At 35.2% G+C, this 15,045-nt stretch overlaps 1 pseudogene; it reads left to right on the forward strand.

Moving 5' to 3' along the window:
* The first annotated feature begins 12,913 nt into the window (after positions 1-12,913).
* LOC143686295 (DCN1-like protein 1) lies at positions 12,914-13,545 on the forward strand (annotated as a pseudogene).
* Positions 13,546-15,045: the final 1,500 nt, after the last annotated feature.

Here is a 15,045-nt window from a genome sequence, read left to right on the forward strand (position 1 = left end):
TAAAAATGAATAATAAGGGGAAAAATGCTAAAATAAATTTAGTTTGAAATGCTAGTGATCAATGGAAGTGAGGGGTAAGGGGTATGATAGGTATAATCTTTTTTTTTTTTCCTTTCCTGTGTTCATTGTATTTCTTTTTCTATTGTCTTTTTATTTCTTTTTCTGAATTAATGCAAATGTTCTAAGAAATGATGAATATGCAACTAAGTGATGATATTGTGAATTAGTGATTATGTATGTTTATATTTATTTTGTTTCTTAATTTTTTAATTAATAAATGAATTTTTTAAAAAAGGGACATAATAATGATGCCTATGCATAAGGGTGTCCTTACCATTAAGTTAGATGACCAATGTAAAATGTTTGCCAGACACATAAATCTCCAGTATAGGTTAGGTATTGCTATGAATAATACTATTAATATTGCTATTATTAGTATTGCTACTTGTTCTGTAAACATGCTTTGTGGTGTCCTGCCTCTGTAATTGTACTCATATTCTTTCATCTAGAAATGCTTTTCCCTTTGTCTTTGCTTATAAAAGGAAGAAACGCTGTCATTAATTTTACATTATCTTGTAGCATCTTTCTCTTATAGATTTAAGTTTGAATACTTTAATTGCAAGAGTAACAACATAAAAAAAATGATCTCTTTTTTTCAGGAAGAGCATTGGGAAGCACTCAAAACCCATTCATATATTTTTTTAATTTTTTAGCAAAGAATATAGGGTAATTCTGAAAAATCCACAAATTACATACTTAATGATGAAATAGTGAATGGTTGCCCCCTAAGGTTGGGAACAAGGGAAAGAGCATTTCTATTCTCGCAACTTCTATTCAACATCATACTGCAAATCCTGTCCAGTGCAATAAGGCAAGATTATGAAAAGAAAGGAAGTAAAACTGACTTTATTCATAGAGGATGTGATTGTGTATATGTAAATTTCAAAGGCATTAACAATCTACTAAAACAAGTGAATGGAGTAAGATACAGGAAACAATGTCAGCACACAGATATCTATTTTATTTCTGCATACCAGCAAGAGATAATAGGAAAATGAAATCTTTAAAAATATCTTTTACAAAAGTATAAAAACCATTTAATAGGAATAAATTTAAAAAAAGTTGTACAAGATCTCTACTTTGAAAACTATACTGGTAGAAATTCATAAAGGCCTGTGATGGTTCATGTGTCAACTTGGCCAGGTGACAGTGCCCGGTTGTTTGGTCAAGCAAGTACCAGCCTATCTGTTGCTGTGAGGACATTTCATGGACTTAAATTATGAGTGGTTTGGCTGCATCCACGGCTGATTACATCTGTGGTCAGCTATGGGGAGTGTCTTCTGCAATGAGTGACACTTAATCTAATCACCAGAAGACTTTTAAGGGGGATTCAGAAATGACAATTCCTTTATCTGTTTCAGCCAGTCAGCCTCTCCTGAGAGTTTGTTAAAGACCTTCATTGGAGCTGCCAGCTTGAGGCCTGCCCTACAGATTTTGGACTTTTACATCCCCACAGTTGCGTGAGACACTTTCATAAATCTCATATTTATAGATATCTCCTGTTGCTTCTGTTTCTCTAGAGAAGCCTAACTAATGCAAGGCCCAAATAAACAGAGCCATGAGAAGAGATGGGAAGAGAAGGGAACTACAAATCAAAACCACAGAGTTACCACTTCATACCTACCAACATGGCTGTTATTTTAAAAAAAAAAAGATAGAAACTAACAAATGTTGAAGAGGTTGTGGAGAAGTCAGAACCCTCATGCATTGTTGGTTGGAATGCAAAATGATGCAGATGCTATGGAAAGCAATATGGTGGCTCCTCAAAAAGTTAAACATAGAATTGCCACATGACTTGGCAATTCCACTCCATGCTTGGACAGATATTTGTACACCACTATTCATAGCAGCATTCTTCACAATAGCCATAAGGTGAAAACAACTCAATATTCATCAACAGATGAAGGAATAAGAAAATGTAATACGTATACACAATGGAATATTATTCAGCCCATAAGAAAGAATGAAGTTCTGAGACATGCTGTAACATGGGTGAACTTTTAAATCTTCTGCTAAGTGAAGTAAACCAGACACAAAAGGACAAATATTGTGTGATTCTACTTATATAAAATATCAAGAAATAGAAAATTCATAGAGACAGGAAGAAAATTAGAGGTTACCAGAAGATAAAGCAAGAGTTGTTGCTTGATGGATATAGAATGTTTGTAAATTTTGAAAATGTTTAAATGTTTTCTTTTTTTTTTAACATGGGCAGGCACCGAGAATCAAACCCAGGTTTCCAGCTTGGCAGGTGTTCTAGTTTGCTAGCTGCCAGAATGCAACACGCCAGAGACAGATTGACTTTTAATAAAAGGGGATTTATTTCGTTAGTGCTTCAGAGGAAAGGCAGCTAACTTCCAACTGAGGTTCTTTCTCATGTGGGAAGGCACAGGGTGGTCTGTGCTGGCCTTCTCTCCAGGCCTCTGGGTTCTAACAACTTTCCCTGGGGTGATTTCTTTCTGTACCTCCAAAGGCCTGGGCTGAGCTGCGAGTGCTGAGATGAGGTATGCTGAGCTGCTTGGGCTGTGCTACGTTGAGCTCTCTCATTTAAGCACCAGCCAATTAAATCAAACATCATTCATTGCAGCAGGCACGCCTCCTAGCCAACTGCAGATGTAGTCAGCAACAGATGAGGTTCATGTACCATTGACTCATGTCCCATGTCCACAGCAACAAAACTAGGTGCCTTCACCTGGCCAAGTTGACAACTGAATCTAACTACCACAGCAGGCAAGAACTCTGCCTGCTGAGCCACGTGGCCCGCCCAGTGATTTCTTTTAAATTTAAAAAGGAACAAACTACAGATATGTATTACTACAGAGGTAAATCTCAAAAGCACTTTGCTGAACAAAAGTAGTTGTACACAAAAGTGTATGTTCTGTTTGATTCTATTCAGTATAAGAACAGGCAAAATGGTAATAGAAATTGGAACAGTGGTTCTGGAGGGTGCAGGGTGACTGGAAATGGGGCAGAAGGAATTTTCTGGGATGAAAGAATATTCTTATCTTGATCTGGGTGTATGGCTACAGTGTGACAGTGGTTTGTAAAAAGTTATAGAGCTGAATACTTTGGATCTGTGTATTTTACTTTATGTAAATTATACCTCAAGGAAGTACTGTTGGCATTTTTAAAAATGGGGTAGGAAAGAAATTCCCCAATATAATGATTCTATATACAAAAAACTTAGAGCAAACATCATGCTCAGTGGTGAAACATTTACAGTTAGGCAAAGAACTGGGAATTGTATGCCCACTATTACCACTGGTATTCAACATTGTACGGGAGATTCTAGCCAGTATGATAAAGAAAAAAATGTATATAGATTGCTAAGGGAGAAATAAAACTGGCATTATATACAGATGGCATGTTTGATTATATAGAAAATAAAAAATATTGTGTAAACTATTATAATTCAAGTTAAGATTTCTGGAATGGAATATCAACATATAGCATTCAACTGTATTACTATATACTAGAAACAATTAGAAAATGAAATTTTAAAGCGCAAATTGGAAAGCTATTTGGCAATATCTGTTAAAGCTGAGTATGTCTATTTTATGACCAATAATTCCACTCCTAGGTATACATCCAATGGGGTCCTCTAAAGAAGAGTTTTGTTTGCTGATACTGCTGGAACGCAATATACCAGAAATGGAATTGCTTCTATAAAGGGGATTTATTAAATTAAATGTTTACAGTTCTAATGCCTTAAAAATGTCCTAGCTAAGGCCACCAGAGGAAGATACCTTAACTCGGAAGAAAGGCTGAATGGCGTCCAGGATTTCTAGGTCAGTTGGGAAGGCCCGTGGCTAGCATCCGACATGCATGCTCTCAGCTTGTTACTTTGTGCTCCTGATTCCAGTGGTTCTTCTCTAAATGTACTTGGGCCCTCACTTAGCTTCTCTGGGGCAAAACTCTGTGTTCTGGTTTGCTTAACATCTCATGGGAAGTCACATGGCAATGTCTGCTAGGCTCCTCTCCTGGCTTCTGGTTTCAAAATACTCTTGCAGATCCTGTGAGTTCTTCTATCGCTTTCCTCTGCATTTCCAAATGTCTGTGTCTGTGTTTTCTCCAAAATTTTTTCCCTTTTAAAGGACTCCAGTAAACAAATCAAGACCCAACTTGATTGGGAGTCATATCTCCAGCTAATCAAAAGGTCACATCCACAATTGAGCGTGTCATATTACCATAGAAACAATCTAATCAAGAGGCCCCACCCTACAATATTGAATTAGGATTAAAAGAACATGACTGGGGCATTACACATTATGCCTAATGAATGCAGGTGGCCGAAGGATGCACTGACTGAGAAGTAGAATGGCGAATGATGATGTATACATATGGTCGAACATTATGCTGCTACAAAAAGGAACAAAGTCATGAGGCATGGAATGATGTGAATTAACCTATGGGACATTTGGTGAGGCAAAATAAGCCAGAAATAAAAGAATAATTATTGTATAGTCCCCTTTAGAAAGTGCTTATAAGAAAACAGGGGCCTAGGTTGTAAGCTCTTATACCAAACACATTTAGTCCGGAGTGGTAATTGTTATTTCTGGATTTTGAAAGGCTGTTTTGTATATCTATAACCTGGTATTTAGAGATAAGAATGAAGCTTATCAGGTCAGGATTAAGGTAATTCAGAGCACGGGGGTAAGGAAGACATTGTCTATATTTTAGAACTGCACCTACTCTTTGAGACCAAAGGAAGAAAGGTTTAGTTTGTCTGGAACCTAATTTTTCTCTAGCACATAATCTAACTTAACCTGTCTGGACAGCTCATTTGAACAACTGAAATACAGGGAACCCAGAATAAAAATGAGAGTCTTTAATCCTGTATAGCTTAATGTCAATGCCTGGATACATCCTAGAATATAGTAAGCCGATAATAAAAAGTACTGTCAAAGTCCCTTGAGGGATGGGAGGAAAAAATATGAAACTACTAAACTTTACAATCAGGACATCCCCTGATACTGTGTCAAACATTAGGGACACCCAAATCAATAGGCCAAGCCCTTGATCATGAGGCTTACTTTTGTGAAGCTTATATAGATAATGGAGAAGCTTAGCCTACCTCTTTGGTATGCCAAAGAGTTACTTCTGGAGAACCTCTTTTGTTGCTCAGATGTGGCCTCACTCTCTCTAAGATCAACTGTACAAGTAAAATCATTGCCCTCCACCCTACGTGGGATATGTGGATAGACATAACACCCATGTTATGTAATCTAAATTAACATAAAAGTTCATGGCTGGTAGGCTGTTTGGGAGTCCTAGAATAGAGACTTGGCCAGAATCTGAAATCATAAATGATGTTTCGGTTTGCTAAAGCTGCCTAAATAATATACCAGAAATGGATTGGCTTTTACAATAGGGATTTATTAGGTTACAAGTTTACAGTTCTAAGGCCATGAAAATGTCCCAATTAGGGCATCAACAGGATGATACCTTCACTGAAAGACCACTGGCATCCAGGGTTCCTCTTTCAGATAGCAAGGCACAGGGTTGGTGTCTGCTGGTCCTTTGCTTTCCAGTTTCATTGCTTTTAACTCCTGGTTCGTTGCTTTCAGTTCCTGGTTTCAGTGGCGCTCTCAGCTTCTGTGGGTGTTTCTTTCTCTTATCCTCTAAAGTAAAGGGATTGAGATCCACCTTGAATGGGTTGGGTCACATCTCAGTTGAACCAAAAGGTCTCACCCACAGTTGTTCTGCACCCATGAGAATGGCTTAGCAGAACATGGCCTTTTCTGGGATATATAACAGCTTCAGAATCAAAATCAGTGTGACATTGGCATGTTATTAAATGCGTCTAGGACTCAGTTTCCAAGCTGAGTCCTATATTTTTAAGATTCCATGAACTTGAAAATACTGTATTAAGGATCTTCTGCTCAGATTAAACAAAGATTCATTTGGTTAAAATACAAGAGTTTTATAAAATCCTAGGTACACCGGACTACATTAGCATTCAGTTGGAACTGGGTAGAAAGTCTTCACTAAACAAATGGAAAACATCTGAATAAAGGCTGTTTTTCCTTAATAGAGCAATTATTTTCATAACAATAATACATCCCCTACTTCTTTTGCAATATGCCTTTTTAAACATGGACCATTTGACAAATAACCCTACTTAGCATGGAGCACTCATTATAGTAATATTTCTTGGGATTTAAAGTATAAAACTGTTTTTATTCAAGATATTTACCAGGTCAATCAACATCATACTTTAGTCTGTTATTTGTGAGTGACAGTTTTTAATGCCCTTGATTAAATGCCTAAACTCTGGGTTTTTTGGTTTTGTTTTTTTTTTGAGCTTTTCCCTAAAATGATTATGAAGTTCCAGTAAATACACTACTACATGAGCGATCACAATCGTTTTCTTGTCCCACCCCAAGCATTTTTAGGTTATGAATGTCAAAGTTCTCAAATTGAGCAGAAGGTACATGGGTTCTTGTATTATTCTTCTTGATATCTGCTGTCAAACATATTATAAATATTCTTTTGAGAATATGTAATACTTCAGAAACAACAATTTTTAAAAATTCCTTCTTTGATAAATATTTTATTTAAGCACTTTAATATTTAGATCCTGTTTTTCTTTTAGACTCCGTTTTAATGTAAATTGGGTACTTTCTAAAACACTGAGTTTCTGATTTACACATGGCCACCCAGTCACCTAAGATTGACAAGGTTCTTACTTTACTGGAACTGGCTTCTCTCTCTGTCTTTGCCTAGAGCTTACCCTCACTCCTCTTTCCTTTCACCCTCATTATTACTGACTGCCCACCTGTTACTTTCCTCCTCTTGATGTTGGTTTGTATGGAATATCTCCATTCTTTGGTGCATTTCCATATCTCTGAGTCCTAGCCCTCTCAACAGTTGATTTTTCCTCTCTGGAACACTTGCTGCCATCCCTAAGTTAAAATATCAAGAACAGCTGAGTTTGAGTATTCTTCTACAATGCAACTGCGTCTTCAGTCTTTTATTATCCAAGACTCACCATTCTAATCTATATATTCCTTAGAGACTCTAATCCAAGCACAGCATAATAAATTCCGTTTTTTTCCCCAGAAATACACACTTGATGGTTACATTCTAATATGAGCACAATACTCTGGGGAATGTAATAGGTTTTAAGAGGGCAGCTCTGAGAATCTAAATCCCTTGCATAACATTGTTTCCATAAGAAAAAATATTATTCTGCTTTACACTCAGTCAATGAAAAAGTCAACTTTTGAAATAAATCCATAAGGATTGCCTGTGTTTCACCTAAGACTTCAAAGCCTTCCACAAAAACTGCTTTTAAAAATTGCCTTTTGCAATAGTTAATAGTTATTAAAAGAGTTATTACATTCACAACTCAAACAACCTTTGAGTATGGAGCAGAAGAAATAATGCACAAAATTATTACAACTGGTATTGTATGTTACTTTCCATTTATTAATTCAACACAAGTTTATGGAGTCCCCACTCTGTGCAGTATTCTTGTCACTGGAGACCAACACTGAAACAAACAAACAAAAAAAACTGGCAACACCCTAACTTAATGAAATTTCCAGGGTGGCACATTCTAAGCACTCACTATTTGTTGTGTGAATTATTGAATGTGGCCAAGAGAGCCAACAGAATATGATTCTTTGCATTTTGTTAACTTCTCTTAAATCCATGAACAAAGGGATGGTCTAATGTAAATTAGACAGGAGAATTTGTTGCAACAATCAAGGTTAAAATAATTCCTTATTCAGAGGAAAGTATACACTGTGTGGGAGCACTGGGTCAAGGCAACTGAAAGGATAATGCCTCTACAGCCCTATGGTCCTTAATTTTCTGGGCACTGGTTCGGAAATAAGTGCCATCTTATCACCACCTGCACACCGTTTTTTTTGCAAATGATAACCTTGAGACCTAAATATTTTTGATCCACGAGTAATTTGAATTTATCTCTTAACTCTTAGAATGCCATATCAATTTTTAGTGAGCAAAGGACAGAATTTTACCAAATGTTCCAGAATATTTAGTCTATAATAATTGAATTGCATTTTTAATCTCATCTTCATGGATATCTTTGAAGTATTTCTTTTTTTACTATATTACCAATTATTACATTGCCAAAAATAGCCAACACTTTGCTAAGAAATACTCTCTTGTTGAAATGTTTTGTGAAATAACATACATAATACTGAGCTAATAGTTTCAAGTCCCATCAAATTTCTTATGTGACAGAAATCTAGTACTCTATTAGCAATGTATTATTTTAATAAACTTGCTCTGAAATGCAAAAAAGTATTAATCAGAAATTACTATTGGTGATAAATGTACCATCAGCAATGTGAATATCTATATTAATGAAGTGAGTGCTATATTCAGTGTGCTTTCCATCAGTATTTATGATAGGTTGCCAGTGCCAAGGTAAGAAGTTTTGGCTCCCCATGACTATAATGTCAAGATTTTTTTAATGTATAGTGGAATTTTGCAGGATTTTGTAAAGAACTGGTTATACAGATTATTTACTGAGCAAATCTCTCAGTATACTTGAATTGATTTCACTGTTGGTTTTTTCTTGACTTTTACCAGATTTTTGACATTAAATTTTAAGTACTGGACAGTTTTGCAATTCTATAAGAAATTTTTATTTTCATTCTGCTCATTCCTAAAATAGTGTTTTAAGTAAAGTGAAATGATATATTCATATAACATTTTAAATAAATAGCAAAAGAAAAGTTACATAATAGATCCATTTTTAAATGCTATGCTATTATGCATGATCTCCTTTCTTTAAATTTGTAATATTTTCTTCTCTTTAAATATGTCATTTACTGGTGAGATTAACTGCATTTTAATTTTATTTTGAATGATTATATTTTCTTCATGAGATACTCTTTTACTTTCTTTTTCTTGCTCTTTTTCCCTACAAATTATTTTTATTCCATTCCTGGTCTTCTTATTGGCTCTTTCTCATATATTTTTATTTCTTCTTATTTACTTTTTTCTTCTTATGTTGAATTGGATTCCAGTGCCCTTAAAGTCACATGACTCTGGCAGAATTAGATATCTTAGGCTTATATTGATTTGTCAACATTATATGAGTATAAACCACATTTATTTATATTATATATATATATACATTTTATTAAATCAGTTGTGAGTTTATGGAAACATCATGCAGATAGTATAGAGTTCCCATGTACCCACCACACACCCAATTTTCCCTGTTATTAACATTTTGCGTTGTGTGTGGTATCTTTGATGAAACATTACTATCGTTATATTATCAACTATGTATTTTCTCTACTTTCAAATAAACAATTTGATAGTATTGATTACACTCACAAAGTTGTGTCTCCATTACCATCATCCATTGCCAATACTTTTCCATCACCGCAAACAGAAACTTCATACCAATAAACATTAACTCCTCATTCCCCTTCCCTGCCTGGCCTCTGGTAAGTTGTGTTTCTTTCTGACTATGAATTTGCATATTCTAATTATATTAAACAAGTAAGATCATACGATAAATGTCCTCTTGTGTCTGACTTATTTCAGTTAATATGATGACTTCAAGGTTCATCCATGTTGTAGGATGAATCAGAATTTCATTCCTTTTTATGGCCAAATACTAACCCATTGTATGTATATGCCACATTTTGCTTATCTATTCTTTCATTGATGGACACTTGGGTTACTTGCACCTTTTGGCAATTGTGAATAATGTTACTATGAACACTGGTTCATATAAATATCTGTTTAAGTCTCTGTTTAAATGCTTTTGAGTATATATCTAGCAGTGTGTTTACTGGGTCATATGGGTAATTCTGTACTTTGATTATTAATTACTTTTAATCTAACCCCATAGCTATCTTTTCCTATCATTCTGAATAACTTAAGTGTCCCACTCAAAAATGTATTTTTGCTAGCTTTTACACCAAATGCTAACCAATTTCTATTGTTTTCAAGTCACCCTCAAATTTTACATTATTGTCAAATAATTTCTCATTTGCCATTGATACAAGTATAGTATGTGTATACATCTCACTTCTCATGACTTAAAATTAAGCATGAATTACTTGAATATTAAGTTGGATCAGATATAAATCAATACAAATATGCTTTATTAATATACTTGAAATTAGATTTTAAAATATTGCTTATTCCTGGGAAGCTATACATGGCACTTCATCATATTTACTAGAATACTTTCCCTCCTGTTACTAGACTGTAAACCCCTGGAAAACAGGAACCTTATTTAAATCTGTAGCGGCTGGCACAGTTGTAGATTTTTAATGAATGGATAAATGAATTAGTGAGAACAAAACTGTATAATTTCTATAGTCTGTCAAAAAAATACTTGACATTCCTTTTATAAAGGTCAAAGCTTTCAATTTCCCAACTAGACTTATTTTAAAACAAAAATATATATATCGTAATTCAAACAAGGCAGAGGTTCTCAATCCTGGCTGAAGATGAGATTCATGTCACCATCCCATTAAAAAATAAATGAGAAGCTTTTTCAGATGGTTCTTCTGTGTAGGCAAAGTTGAGAAACCGTGAGGTTAAGATTAATAGCAGGTTCTGAAGGAACCAAAAGAAAGAAAGCCAAGTATCTAATGCCTGATCTGTGCCAAGGTGTTTTAGGGGAATGGGGAATAGATTTCAGAAGAGGCCAGCATTCCCTGCAGGAGGCTGAGAGTGGTTAGAGGGGGAAGTATTTTTAAAAGAATATATTTCTTGAAAAATTAGAGGGTAAAATTATAAGTACTTTCTAAAAAGGAAAACTTTGAAGAGGAAAGAATTTAAAATTTAAATTTAAAAATGAGGTCAGATATTCCAGTACATGCTAGTAAAAGGGCTCTTTGAGTTTCTTGGTTTTTTTTATAAAAATATTCCACAGGCAAGAAAATATAGCAAATGCATTAGATATATAGACAAAGAGAAAAACAAAATGAAGAATACAAGTTGACATGATAGAACTTGAAAGAAGAAAATCTCTTGTAAAGAATTAATATTTCTCAAATTTGTGTCTGTATTATGATTGCAACATAAATGTTGTAAACTATATATAAGTACAGATGAGGACCAGAGAAGAAAAGAGAAGGTTTAAACAACTGGTATGTTTAGATGTATTGAATTTGAACCTAGCCTAGTTTCTAGTTCTTGCATTGTTGCTAATATGCTGTACATCCTTAGGCAAGGGTTTTCACTTCTCTGGCTCTCAATCTCCTTATCTATAAAATGAAGGAGTAAAAATAGTAGAACTAAAATAGTGCTTCTACCAAGATTCTGCTGAAAGGGTAAATATGTGTGTATGCCTAGGCTCTTAAAGTCGTGGTAACTCCCACTACAAGTACAAATCTTTTTTGAAGTCTCACGTTTTGTCCTGTGCTTTTTGACCATTTGCACATCTTCTTTGAAGAAATATCTGTTCAAACTTTTGACTATTTTTGATTGGATTGTTTGTTTTTTGGTTGTTGAGTTGTAGGATTTCTTTATAAATTCTGGATATCAAGCCCTTATTAGATATGTGGTCTCCAAACATTTTCTCCCATTTTTTAAGTTGTCTCTTTACTTTTATGATGAAGTCTTTTGATGAAGAAAATTTTTAATTTTGATGAGGACCGATTTATCTCTTTCTTTCTTCTGTTTCTTGTGCTTTTAGTGTCTAGCACGTGAACCAAAAAACAAACAATCCAATCAAAAATAGTCAAAAGTTTGAATAGATATTTCTTCACAGAAGATGTGCAAATGGTCAAAAAGCACATGAAAAAATGCTCAACATCATTAGCCAACAGGGAAATGCAAATCAAGACCATGAAATACGACTCCATACCCAATAGAATGGCTACTATTACACAATAAAAAATAGCAAGTGTTGGAAGGATGTGGAAAAATAGGAACACTCATTCATTGTTGGTGAGACTGTAAAATGCTGCAGCTTCTGTGGAAAACAGTTTGGCAGTTCTCCAGGAAGTTAAGTGTAGAATTATACCACATGACCTAGCAATTCTACTTCTAGGTGTATATCCAAAAGAATTGAAAGCAGGGACTCAAACAGATATTTCCACAGCAATAATAATAGTGACATTGTTCACCATTGTGAAAAGGTGGTAGCAAGCTATGTGTCCATCAATAGATGAACAAATAAGAAAAAGGTTGTATATACATACAATGGAATATTATTAAGTTGTGAAAAGGAACGAGGTTTTGATGAATGTTATGTGCTTGTTTGAAACTATTATGTACCCCAGAAAAGATCATGTTCATGAAGCTAATATATTCCTATGGATGTAGATCTATTATGAGTGGTACCTTTAGGTTATTTCAGTTAAGAAATAGTCTAGGTGGGTCTTTTTAAAAATATTTTTATTGAGAAATCTTCACACGCATATATTTCATACATGACGTACAATCAACGGCTCACAATATCATCACATAGTTGTGTATTCATCACCATGATCATTTTTTTGGAACATCTGCATCACTCCAGAAAAAGAAAAAAAACCTCATATATACCATACCCCTTACCCCTCCCTCTCATGACCACTAGTATTTCTATCTACCTAATTTATTTTACCCTTCATCCCCCCTATTATTTATTTATCTTTTGTCTGTATTTTTTTACTTTTACCTGGATAAAAGGAAGCATCAGTCACAAGGTTTTCACAATCACACAGTGACATTGTGACAGTTATATCTTCATACAATCATCTTCAAGAATCAGGGCTACACATTAGGGAAGTCCTACACTGCACATAAGCAGGACCCAGAGAGCTGAGAGAAGAGTTGTCTAGGCCTCCACAGTCCATTCTTTATGGAGCCAGAGAAAGAGGGGAGAGGCCTTAGGAAAACCAACTAGAACATGTTGAAATCATCACAGGAGGATAAAGATTGGCAGTCTATGATCTCCCTACAATCTAGTGGAAATAGAGCAGCAAGTTGTCTATCTCAAAATGACTGTAAATTAGATTTAGCCACAGATAATTTTTTCTAAATTCCTGAACTTTATAAATGAGAGAGTATAAAAGGATCATAGGAAAGAAATTCAAACAATTGTACAATAGGTGCAAAGATCTACAGGCTGAAAATAAAATTGGAATGATGGTATACAGTAGTGCTGTAATGACTGGACTACTACCCAGCCAGCATTAGTCTGTTGATCTTTGTTTGGAAGTTCAGAGAAGCAACACAGTACAAATTCTCCAAACAGGAGTGAGTTCATGGATAGCATGACAGAATTAGGATATGACATCATGGAAAACCTAAAGGACCAAGTACCCAAGATGGAACAAGAATTGAAAGAACCATGATGATTTAAATATTTTTATCATTATTTAACCATGATGATTTAACTATATTTATTAAATATTAAATAATTTTATAAAGAATCCAGGACAAAAAGTATTAGATCTAGAAATGGCCGTTACCTATGGACATTTAGTGCTTAATGGAAGATTTAAATACTCAGATTCATGGAATAAATTTTTGTTGGAGCATCATTAAAAAAAAAAAGAATCAAGCCTACTAGAACAGAGGTCAACAGTTTCACTTCCCTCTACCCACTCCAGTACACCATAAACTTAAAAGGGATATCTACACAATGCATAAGAATAACCTCCAGGATAACATCTCAACTCTTTGAAATCTCTCAGCCACTGAAACTTTATTTTGTCTAATTTCTCTCTTCCCCTTTTTGTCAAAAACACTTTCTTGACGCCGGGTCCTGGCTCATCCCGGGATTTCTGTCCCACATTGCCAGGGAGATCTAAACCCTTGGGAATCATGTGCCACATAGGAGGGAGGGCAGTGAGTTCACCTGCCAAGTTGACTTAGAGAGAGAGGCCACATCTGAGCAACCAAAAAGGTTCTCTGGAGGCGACTCTTAGGCCCAATTTTAAGTAGGCCTAGCCTATCCTTTGCAGGAATAAATTTCATAGGGGCAAACCCCAAGATCGAGGACTTGGCCTATTGATTTTGTTGTCCCTACTGCTTGCAAGAATATCAAAAATTCTCCAAATGGGGAAGTTGAATATTTCCTCCTTTCTCATAGTCCCCCAAGGGGACTTTGCAAATACTTCTTTATTCACTGCCCAAATTACTCTGGGATATATCAGGGCATCACACTAACCTGGACAAACCAACAAAATCTCACACCCTAGTCAAGATTCCATATACTTAAAGTGTTCAACTAAACTAACCATGCAAGCTAAATTAGGAAATGAACTGCCCAAAATATAAATTTTGCACTAAATAAACATCTCTCCCTTTAGTCTCACACAGAAGTTGAAGTTTTAAAATATGGATGATATCATCCTTTACCCTGTATTCTGATATACCTTAGTCCTATCCAGATGAGCTTCATTCATATCTCTACTCAAAGTCTGATTACTTTCTCAACTTTTTAAAGTTTCTAGGTGGGTCTTAATCCTCACTGGAATCCTTTATAAGGAGAAATACAGACAGAAATAGCTTGAAGCTGACAGAGAAAAAGATATAAAAGTTGAGAGAAAAGGGCACATGCAGAAGCTTAGAAAGAAAGCCACAGATGGAGAAGCCAGATGCTGAAAGCAATGAAACCTAAGAGGGGATGGAGGGACCTGCAGATCTGCTATGTGCCCTGCCAGGTGACAGAGGAGTCCTGGATTGTCAGCAGCCTGTCTTCAGAGTCCAGGTATCATCTTGATGATACCTTGATTTGAATGTTTTCATGGTCTCAGAACTATAAGCTTGTAAGTTAATAGATCTTTCTAGTATATTGCATTTCAGCAACTTTAGCAAACTAACACATGATACAACATGGATAAACCTTGAAGATATTGTGTTGAATGATGTAAGTCAGACATAAGAGGACAGATATTATATGATCTCACTTGTATGAAGTAATTAGAATAAGCAAATTTATAAACGCACAAAGTAGAATATGGGTTACCAGGGCCTGGGGAGGAGGTAGGGTATAGGGAATTAGAGCTTAATCGGTACAGAATTTCTGTTGTGGGGTCATGG

Source organism: Tamandua tetradactyla, chromosome 6 (assembly GCF_023851605.1).
Source record: "Tamandua tetradactyla isolate mTamTet1 chromosome 6, mTamTet1.pri, whole genome shotgun sequence".
NCBI lineage: Eukaryota > Metazoa > Chordata > Mammalia > Pilosa > Myrmecophagidae > Tamandua > Tamandua tetradactyla.